At 51.0% G+C, this 10,731-nt stretch overlaps 1 long non-coding RNA gene across 1 annotated transcript; it reads right to left on the bottom strand.

Annotated features, from left to right (window-relative positions):
• Positions 1–383: 383 nt before the first annotated feature.
• LOC131423418 (uncharacterized) lies at positions 384–10,168 on the bottom strand. The gene is made up of 2 exons (XR_009224943.1): positions 8,085–10,168; positions 384–5,113 (listed from the first exon to the last, which is right to left on the bottom strand). It is a non-coding gene; the product is annotated as an uncharacterized LOC131423418 (long non-coding RNA).
• Between the last annotated feature and the right edge of the window lie 563 nt (positions 10,169–10,731).

Here is a 10,731-nt window from a genome sequence, read left to right as displayed (position 1 = left end):
CAGAGACCGCCCCCTACAGGGCAGAAGCAGGTTTGTTTGCGGCCGAGGATAAGAAAGATAACATCCTCTGCAGGGCAAGGGACAGGAGGGTGGCTCACAGCCCACCCACTAAATCCGGACCTCTGACTGGACACAGACCCTTCTTTACCCAGCATGCACCAGGCCACCCTGCCTCACAGCTGTGGGGTTGGGGAGGCTAAGGAAAACCAGGGAGACCTCAAAGCCCACGCAGCCTGAGAACAGGAGGCATCCCCAACCTCCACCTCCACCCAGGAGGCTCCTGTCTTCCAGCGTGCCGCGTCCGGCCAAGGGAGCCGCGTCCGGCCAAGGGAGCCGAGTCCGGCGAGGGATGGCGAGGTTAAAAGACACACAGGACACCAAGGTTCTTCATCCAGGAGTCACACACTTTATTGCTAACACACTTCCTTTTATGCCCCAAGCAGCAGAAGTGGAAAACTACCCAAAAGCAGGAGGGAGGGGGGAGAAATTTAGTTTCAACATCTGCTATTGTCAGATACCGAAAGCTCCCTTAACAGGAAGTCCATCAGACCAGAAAAGGTCAAGGCATTCCCGTGGGACACATATGTCTCAGACGGATAAGCAGGAACAGAAAAACCGCAAGTTCGCCATGGCCTTGTGAGCTGGCCACACTGGCATGCAGAACAAACTAGTGGAGGTTGGGCTCCAGGGGCCAGGGTGGACCTGCTGCCAACAAGTCCCCCTCTTTTGTTTTTTGCATGCCAGTGGGAATCAAGTAGCCCCTGTCTTAGGTCGTTCACAGCCCTTGCGATGCTTACCCGTCTCTGGGAAGGCCCCCGATTCTCTGGCTTAGGTCGCATCGCAAGCGTGAAAGTTGCCCGTCACTGGGTACCACAAGATCAGCTCAAGGTGTTATGACCATCAGGCCATTATTGCAGTGAACGCTTAACCGTCTCCACCTACGGGACCCACGACCGTCACCGCCGAATGGCAGATGTGATTGGACCGAGAGATTAGACAGCAAAGATCCTAGTACAGGAAGGCAAGAGGGAGAGGTATGCATAGAGAAAAGATATGGCAGGAGTTCTTCCTTTAAGGAGGACACTCATCTTCGGATCGGTCTGAAGTATATCTCAGAGGGGCGATCTTTCATCTTCAAGCGTTGATAGTGAACCTGTATCGGCTTAGAGGCTAAGATATTAATTTGATTCTTAATGAATTGTACTATCTTATTTACAATGTAGGGTCCTATTGCCACTACTAGAAGGAGGTCTAACAATGGTCCCAATAAGGGAAGAAGATAAGGCAAAAATCCATTAAGTCCAGTTCAGAGAGGGTTTTCAAATAATTTCCTCCTCCTTTTTTCTAGGTCTTCTTGGAGTTGTTTAATTTTTGTGCGAACTATGCCAGACTTGTTAGCATAAAAACAGCACCTCTCCCCAAGGGCTAAACAAATTCCCCCTTGATTGGCAGTAAGCAAGTCTAAACCCAGCCTGTTCTGAAGAACTACTTCTGCTAGGGAGTCTATCTGGTCTTGTAAGTCTTTAATGGTTCCCGACAGGGTTTGTACATCATCTATAAGCTGTTGAGATAGGCGGCGGTAAGAATGTATAGCCGTACCCAATCCTGCCGTGCCTGTACCCCCAGCAGCGGTTATTCCAAGGCCAACAGGAGTGGTAAGGCCTGCACAGCTCTCTTATGTCTTTTAACCAAAGTGTCTAGGCTAGGAATGGGTAGGGGTTCATCTCCTGAGATAATCGTGATATCAGGAAGCAGTAATGCCAGAACGCAACCTCCAGTCCAATTTGCTGGGAGCCTGGGAAAAGCTAAATTTCCACCACACATAAAGACTGTGCCATTAGGGGGACAAATGGGCGGGGTAGGTGAGGAGTAATTCTTTACTAATGAGCAGTTCCCAAAGGAAGAGACTCCAACATCAACATCATAGGTATTATTTTGCATCATGCCCAGAAGGCATGACATAAAACCACCTAGAGGTTGCACCTTAAAGGGTAGCCCAGATTGACATGTGTTGTCATCATCAATGGTATAATTAATAGGGACTGCCAATGGCATGACTGCACCTGCCGTCATGCAGAGCCAGCAATCACCAGCAAGGGTAGGATTGGAACTGTTAAGTAAAGAAAAGGTAGTTTCTAGGATATCTAATGTATTGGCATCTAAATCAGGAAGATGGGATTTGGGCAATATCAAGGGGTGGTATGTAGGCTTAGGGATCTCCGGCTTTAAAAGCTTAATCACCTGAAGGTGTTTGATAGCATCAGTGGGTCCCCCTCCATCAGAGACGCCAATGGGGGCCTGCATGGACCAGCAGGAGGGTTTACCCACGACACCCTCACATCCCGCCTCCTTTAACAGAGTCGTGATGCCTTCCCCTCCCCGGTCACCAAGAAAAGGAATAAAATTATAAGTGGTCCCCCCTTCTCCACGGGTGTTAGTTAGGATGGCCTCAAAATACTGTTTTCCCTTGATTATTAACACAAATTGAGGCCGATATATAACAGGAGATGTGCATCGCCGGGGTGTAATGACAAGTGGCGGAACAGCTTCCAAGAGTCTCGGTCGGATTAGGGACAACAAGTCTGGGCTTATTAACACATACCCATTTTGGTTGCTTAAATCCTCCGATGTTTTGATTGAGTTCAGCCGCCATGTAGGCTACTTTAGTCCCACAATCAACACTCTGGGTATAACCAGAGGGGGCCGAGTGCCGGGGCCCTCCCTTACACTCACAAGGGGCTCCAAAAAGATATTCATGAATATTCCCAGGTGGGGGGTCAAGCCCTCCTTCAACAAACCTGTCCAGAAGGAATGCCACAAGCGGGGTCCAGCTCATGAGGTGTGTCTCGGCACTCACTTGAAGGGGTGAGAACAACAGCAGCAGGATCAGCCATCTTGGGAACTTTATTTTGTCTTGAATTTTCATTCACTGGTCTGGTGCAGCGCTCCGGGATCCAAATGGGCTTCTCAGTTCCTGGGGGAAAAACACATACAGCTCCCCTCACTCTAGCTAAGAGTGGAGCCGGGGGTTGCCACTTCCCGGTGGATAAATCCTTCCACCTTATTTGGGCATCTTGTACAGTGGGAGGGGAAAAGTGGCGCTGTGCAGCCGTGCGCCCTCCAGTGTCAGTGAGTAAAAAATTTAAAGTAAATAGGGTTATGCTTAGAAGTGCTTGTGGTCCCTGACAATTCCGGTATATCTCCCCCTCTTTTGTTTTTTGCAAATAAGTTTTTAAATGTTGATGGGCTCATTCCACGATAGCCTGTCCCTGTGGATTATAAGGGATTCCAGTCTTATGATTAATTTCCCATTGAGTGTAAAACCGTTGAACCGCCTGGCTTACATATGCGGGACCATTATCGGTTTTGAGGCATCGTGGGGTGCCCATGGAGGAAAAGGCTTTTAGAAGATGACTGATTATGTCCTTAGCCTTCTCTCCAGTATGTAAGGTGGCAAAAATGAAGCCAGAATATGTGTCAGTGGAAACCTGTATAAAGGAGAGCTTACCAAAGCTAGGGAAGTGTGTAACATCAGTTTGCCAAACATCATTAGGTTGTAGTCCTCTTGGATTAATCCCAAAGGAAGGAGAATGAATAAATGGTGCACAGGTTGGACATAATGAGACAATTTGCAAGACTTGGTCCCGTGAACATCCTGTGTGGAAGCGTAAGGACTGTGTATTTAAATGAAATTTGTTATGGAATTGTAAGGCCTTATCATATTTGGTCGTCACACAGGAAAGGCCGACAGCATGAGTAGCAGCGTCTGCTTTTGTGTTGCCCTCTGACAAAGGTCCAGGGAGCCCTGAATGGCTTCGGATGTGGCCGACGTATAAGGGATCTCGTCTAGCCCAAATGAGAAGCTGAACTACCTGTAGTTGTTCTGTGATGGTGGATTGCTTTCCAATATATGATGCTGTTTCTATGACTAGAGTCAGATTGGCTACATACAAACTGTCAGTATATACATTAAGAGGAATAGAACTATAGACTTTGAGAGCTATGATTAAAGCTTCAACTTTCGCCTTTTGGGCCGACTGACCTGACACAGGTTGTCAGAGAATTTGAGATCCATCAAAAACGACGGCAAATCTATTTTTGGCCCCATCTGTATATACAGTTCGGGCCTTTGGAATAGGTTCCCTTTTTATAATCTTTGGGAAGATAATGGGACACCTTTTAAAGCCCTCTAAAAGTCTATGTTTAGGAAAGTGATTATCAATCTGACCCTTGAAGCTGCACAGGAAAAGACACCAAAGGTCATGTTTTTGTTGTAACTTGTGTATCATATCTTGAGTGTAAGGTTGAATAAGTATGTCAAAGGTTTTTCCAAACAATGCATCACCCAAAGATTTAGTCTTCCAAATTAAGTTAATAACTAGCTCATAAAAGGGAGTCAGTACCCGGGGGTTAGAAGCCGGCAAGTGGACCCAATAAATGGGACCAGTTTGCCAGAACACTCCCGTGGGGGTAATTTTGGAGGGTAGATCTATAAATGACAAGGGCAGAGAATAATCTATCTGCGTAATCTGCATGTCCTGTAGAGCCTCTTCTATTAGCCTCAGTGCTCGTAAAGCTTCTGGTGTAGGTACTCTACACGACGTAGGAGAAGGATCTCCTCGCAAGAGGTCATACAGGGGTTTGAGCTCTCCAGTGGGAATATGAAAGGACGGGTGCAGCCACTGTATTTCTCCGAGGAATGTCTGTCACTGATGTAAAGTTTTGAGCTGATTTATCTGGAACTGGGGTTTTTGGGGAAAGATTTCTATGTTATTAATGATGTATCTCAAGTAATTGTAAGGGTGTTGAAACTGGACCTTTTTGGGCGCTATAATCAGCCCTGCCCCTTTTAGAAGGGATTGGAGGACTTCATAAGATTGAAGAAGTCTTTTTTTCTTGGGCCCTGCCAGTAAGATGTCATCCATATAATGAATGAGGTAGAGCCGTGGGAACTGCTGTCGGAAGGGTCATAAAACCTCAGCCACAAAATATTGGCACATTGTAGGACTATTAGCCATCCCTTGAGGTAGGACGGTCCAGTCATACCGTTGGTAAGGTTCCCTAAAGTTTGTTGAAGGCAAGGAGAAGGCGAAACGCTTTCGGTCCCGAGGGTCTAAGGGGATAGAGAAGAAACAATCCTTTAAATCTATGACAATAAGGTGCCAATCCTTTGGGATCGCAGTAGGAAAGGGTAGCCCTGGTTGTAAGGGTCCCATGGGCTGCATAGTTTTACTGATAGCCCGTAGGTCCTGAAGAAGCCTCCACTTCCCAGACCCCTTTTGTATAACAAAAATAGGGGTATTCCAAGGGGAGGTAGAGGGCACCACGTGTCCTAACTCAAGCTGGTCTTGAACTAATAGGGAAGCGGCCTGTAATTTGTCCTTAGTTAGGGGCCACTGTTCTACCCACACAGGGTCATCTGATAACCAAGTAATGGACAGTGGAGGCGGCCGCACTTCAGTGGCCCCTAGGATAAATTTTCCAGTCCCCTCCGGTCCCTTCCCCGCCGGGTAACCTGTTCCGCTGGGTCCACGGGTGATATTCTGCCCTCATGTCTCTTTCCTAGTCCCCTCCCGGGGATCCATCCCATGTCTAGCATTGCATCATTAACAAAGTCATTATTTTTTTTTAAAGTCTGGGTAGTGAGAATAGCCCCCATTTGATGAAGCAAGTCCCTCCCCCAAAGGTTCGTGGGGAGTCCAGTCACCACATAAGGCTGGAAATGGCCACTATGTCCTTCACCATCTTTCCATTTTAGAAAGGAGGCACTTCTTTTTGGTTGAGTTTGTCCTATCCCTTGTAATATGGCCGAGGGATTCTGGAGGGGCCAGGCAGATGGCCATTGTTTCTCAGAAATGACAGAGACATCCGCCCCCATATCTAGTATTCCCTTGAAAGCCTTGTCCTGTATCTTAATGGTCAGGTTGGGACGCGAATCCAAATGAGCTACCCAAAAGGCCTGGGGAGTTCCAGTGGAGCCAAAGCTGCCGTCACCCCGGGTCCCACAGAGGGCGTGCCCAGGAATGGAAGCTAAGGGTAGCAGCAGCAACTGAGCTATACGCTCCCCGGGGGGAAGAATGACAAGTCCTTGGGTGGCTTTTACGATTATTTTTATCTCCCCTTGATAATCAGCATCAACAACCCCCGTAAGAATCTTCAAGCCCCACTGAGGTGCGCTACCTCGTCCCAACACTAGTCCCACCGTCCCCTCTGGCAGGGGTCCAAAAACCCCGGTAGGCAGCATCTGGGGTCCCATTTGGGGAGTTAATACCGCTCGGGAGGTGGAACTGAGGTCCAGTCCTGCGCTTCCTGGTGTTCCCCTGGGGAGTTCCCAGATAGAAAGGGGTTGGTCAGTGGGAGGCGGCGGAGACGCCCACTCCCCGGGGCACTGTTTCGTTCCTGCATTGCCCCGTACACTTTGGCTTTCGGGGCCCCGGGGCGGGCCCCTGTTTCCGTTTCCCGACTGTATTGGGTTACCCTGGATGTCGAATTTTGACCTGCACTCACTACTCCCATGATTTCCTTTATGACACCGAGGACAAAGTCCAGGCATCCCTCTGCGAGCACCCTCGCTCCTTTCCGGGCAGTTTCTCCTTATATGTCCCTCTTTCCCACACTTAAAACACCCCTTAGAGCGGGTTCCCCTGTTGTCAGATTTCTGCATCCCAGTCTTAAGGGCAGCAGCCAAAACCTGACCAGTAATATGAGGCCCATCTATATCTTTGCATGCTCGAATCATGTCATCTATACTTTTGGCCCGGGAGGACTTAATAGCATTTTGGCAGTAAGTGTTGGCGTTTTTATATGCCAGTTGTCTAATAAGTGGCATAGCCTGTTTCAGATTAGGGAATATTTTTCCAGCCACCTGCATTAGGCGGGCTATAAAGTCCGAATAAGGTTCAGAGGGCCCTTGAGAGATCTTGGAAATTTTTGCTTCAGTCTTAGAAACGGGCAGGGCTTTCCAGGCATGGACCGCAGCTGAGGCTATTTGAGCATAAACACCTGGGTCGTAACTAATTTGTCGGTCTATGGTAGCATACTGCCCGGTTCCTGTTAACATTTCGGCATTTCGCCGTTGATGGCCCGCATTCAGGTTAATCTGAGCCAGCTCACGGCACCTTTCATGATATTCACTTTTCCACAATAAGAAATCCCCTCCAGATAACACAGCCCTGCAAAGTTGCTGCCAATCATTAGGTATTAGTTGACTGGCTGAGAAGGACTCGAAGAGGGTCAATGTAAAAGGGGCATGAGGTCCATAATCAATGACTGCCTCCTTAAGCTGTTTTATGTCCTTGAAGGCTAGGGGGACATGGTCTCTGGCCGGCTGTCCATCAGCATCGACGTTTTTAATCATTGGAAAAACCTGAGCCGCTCTAGAACCCCAGTGGACCCCCGCCCGTCTAGTAGGGGCGTCCTCATTCCAATCAGGATTATAGGGAGGAGGTGCGGCAATTGAGGGGGCCCTAGGCACCCTCACATTTGCCCTTTTAAGGTGATGTTCTAGTTCCTCTATCTCCCTTTCTAATCCCTCCTCTTCCTCAGAGAGAGAACTGAGGTCCTCAGGATCCTTTTCGGGCTTAGAAATCTGTAGGCGTTTCTTACCCCCCGAGCCCGAGTCCTCAAGAGGACCCTCATCCTTTAAGGATTCTGCCATTTGTTCCTCCTGCACCTGATTAAGGGCCTGTTCACATTCAGCAAGCTGATCCTTGATCTCTACTTTATCTGTTAATAAAGCATCCTTTACCAACCTCCATAAGGAAAAGGTGGCAACTGGGACACTGTCCGAGCCCCGGTCCCTCAATAATTTCTGAAGGTCATGTCTCACCAGGTCCCAGTCACTATTATTGAGAAATCCTCCTGTCAGAAACCAAGGACAAGCCTGGGCGATAATTTCAACGAATTTGGTTGCAGTCTTAGTTTTTATTCCTGTTCCTTGTGTATTTAACAGCTCTTTTAGTTCGTTGGCCAGACGAACCTTCGCTGTTGAATTACCCATGGTACGTACCCTGTTTCAAATTATTCTCTTATTCTTTCAGTCCTCCCCCTTCCCTGTATTTCGAAGGTGAGCCCCGTCCACTTACCCCTGCTTTCCGGATCTCGGTGGGAACCTCCAGATGCCACGTCTGGCCAAGGGAGCCGAGTCCGGCGAGGGACGGCGAGGTTAAAAGACACACAGGACACCAAGGTTCTTCATCCAGGAGTCACACACTTTATTGCTAACACACTTCCTTTTATGCCCCAAGCAGCAGAAGTGGAAAACTACCCAAAAGCAGGAGGGAGGGGGGAGAAATTTAGTTTCAACATCTGCTATTGTCAGATACCGAAACCTCCCTTAACAGGAAGTCCACCAGACCAGAAAAGGTCAAGGCGTTCCCGTGGGACACAGAAAAACCGCAAGTTCGCCATGGCCTTGTGAGCTGGCCACACTGGCATGCAGAACAAACTAGTGGAGGTTGGGCTCCAGGGGCCAGGGTGGACCTGCTGCCAACACCAGCGTCCAGGAAAGGGGAGGGGGCTGGGCCACGGCAGGCACCTGCTACCGCAGACGGGAACTCCTGGCTCCCAGCCCCCTCCAGGCGAGGCCTCAGCCTGGGCCTGGGCAGAAGGGAGTCAGTGCTGACTGAGAGGGAAACCAGGCTGCTCTCCAAAGGAAGATGTAAGCTGTTATTGATTTTCCAGGGTGGGCTAAAGTCTGGCAATTTTTTATTGGCCAGGAGCACGGTTTTAAAAGATGTTTGTTTTTTCCCTTGTGCAAACATCCTGGCCTTGGGAACGGGTGCCTAGTGCATCCCGGGGCTGCTGTATTTCTTCTGTGCCGTCATCCTGCACACACACCCCGGCCTTGAGGCAGGATTGGGCCCTTGTATCTGCTGAGAGCAGGTGGTGGGGTGTAAGGGAACACACCAGGCTGAGAAACAAGAGTCAGCTGGAGAGCCCAGGGGACTGTGGCCATTTGTCCTTTATGGTGATCCCCAACAGTGTCATGTGGCGTTTGTCTTTGGAGAAGGTAGAGGCAGCCGGTCTCTGTGGTTCGGAAGGTTGTTGGGTGGAAGGGCACAACACCCTCACACCACACTCTCAATGGCTCCGGAGTCCAGGCCTGGGGCTGCTCCCACCCTCTGAACCCATGGAGACCCTCATCTCACAGCTGGGCAACGTCTCAGAGTCTTTGGGGTTTTGCTCACATTGTCACAGTCAGGACTAAGGGGCAGGCTAGGACCTATCCATACCGACTCCTCACCTCAGTGCTTGCCGGGCTATGCTGGGGGCCTGCATCAGACAAAACTGCTGGATGGGCCAGCGGGGGGCAGGGGGTTAAAATGCAGGATCCTGGGCTCCAGTGCTGGATGTAGGCCCCACACACCCCCAGCATGCTCCGGACCTCTCTGCCTACTGAGCTACACAACCACATCTCAAGAGAGGGTGTCAGCACCTCCATGATGGGCCTGTCTCAGCTCAGAAGCGTCCCCAGGACTGAGAGCCTTGCTCTTCCTTAGCTGTCCCACCCTCTACAGACACCAGCCATGGACACCTGGGCTCTGGGGTTCCTGTCCCCAGGGGCTCTGTCTTGCCCAGTCTGCCAACAGAAATGGAGCCCCACCTGGCACAGGGTGATAAAGCCGTGATGATGGACAGAGGGGCCAAGAGGGGGCAGTAGATCAGGATGTCCCAGCTCTGCAGTGCTCGGTGTGTGACCGTTCTCTGGGGGACTCCAAGGACTGGCTACATGTGGCTCCCAGGCCCCTCCTGGGAGCAGGGACAGTGAGGACTTGATCTTCTTTGGGGGGTACAGGGATTGAACTCAGGGGCACTCCACCACTGAGCCACACCCCCAGTCCTATTTTGTATTTATTTAGAGACAGGGTCGCACTGAGTTGCTTAGCGCCTCACTTTGCTGCGGCTGGCTTTGAACTCGTGATCCTCCTGCCTCAGGCCCCCGCGCTGCTGGGATTACAGGTGTGAGCCACTGCACCTGGCGGACTTGGTCTTTTTGTCTGTTACTGATCCCCAGTGCCCTAGAGGAGCAGCCAGCACATAAGAGGGACTCAAAAATCATAAGAGGAAGGGCAGGGGGAGGAGGAGAGAAGGCGGGGGGAGGAGGGAGAGAAGGCAGGGGAGGGGGCAGGAAGGGAGTCGGGCAAGGTGCTGTCAAAGACCAAGCCGGGCCCAGTCCAGGTCCCAGAGCCCAGGGGAGCTTGTCAAGAAGCCTGTGCCCGGCCTCAGGCTCGCCTCCCTTGCCCACTGGCCAGACTCCTCTGATGAGCCCGGGCTCTGTGCTGGCACTGGCTACCCCTGAGCAGGCACTGAGGGCCTGGGAGTGAGCAATGGGGTGAAGGGGCAAGTTGGTGGCACACCCTGCACCGTGGCGGGGCCCATGAGGCACAGCGCCCTACGGTGCAGGAGCTGCACCCAGGACCGTGGGTGTCACTGCACAGAAAGGGCCGGCACGTAAAGAGCGCCCAACGCAGGGACTCGGAAGAGCACCTGACACTGCGGAAACAGGACAGACAGCAGACCCAAGGCAGCTTCTGGAAAACGGAGCCCAGGAAGCGCTGCGAGCTCTGCCGACTCCAAATCCAGGCTCTTCCTGCAGCAGGAGCAGGGTCCAGCCCATGGTGCTCCCCAGAGGCCTCCAGACTCTCCCAACCATGGCCTCCTGTCCCCCACTCCCCGGAGAGGCTCTGGCCGATTGCCTGTGAGCTGCAGAACAAACAGACCCTCCAGTCG

This window comes from Marmota monax, unplaced genomic scaffold (genome assembly GCF_021218885.2).
Source record: "Marmota monax isolate L192 unplaced genomic scaffold, Marmota_monax_Labrador192_F-V1.1 WCK01_AAM20220418_F8-fsc00080, whole genome shotgun sequence".
NCBI classification, from domain to species: domain Eukaryota; kingdom Metazoa; phylum Chordata; class Mammalia; order Rodentia; family Sciuridae; genus Marmota; species Marmota monax.
The sequence above is the reverse complement of the archived record's forward strand: the minus strand, read 5'-3'. Positions and strand labels throughout refer to the sequence as shown.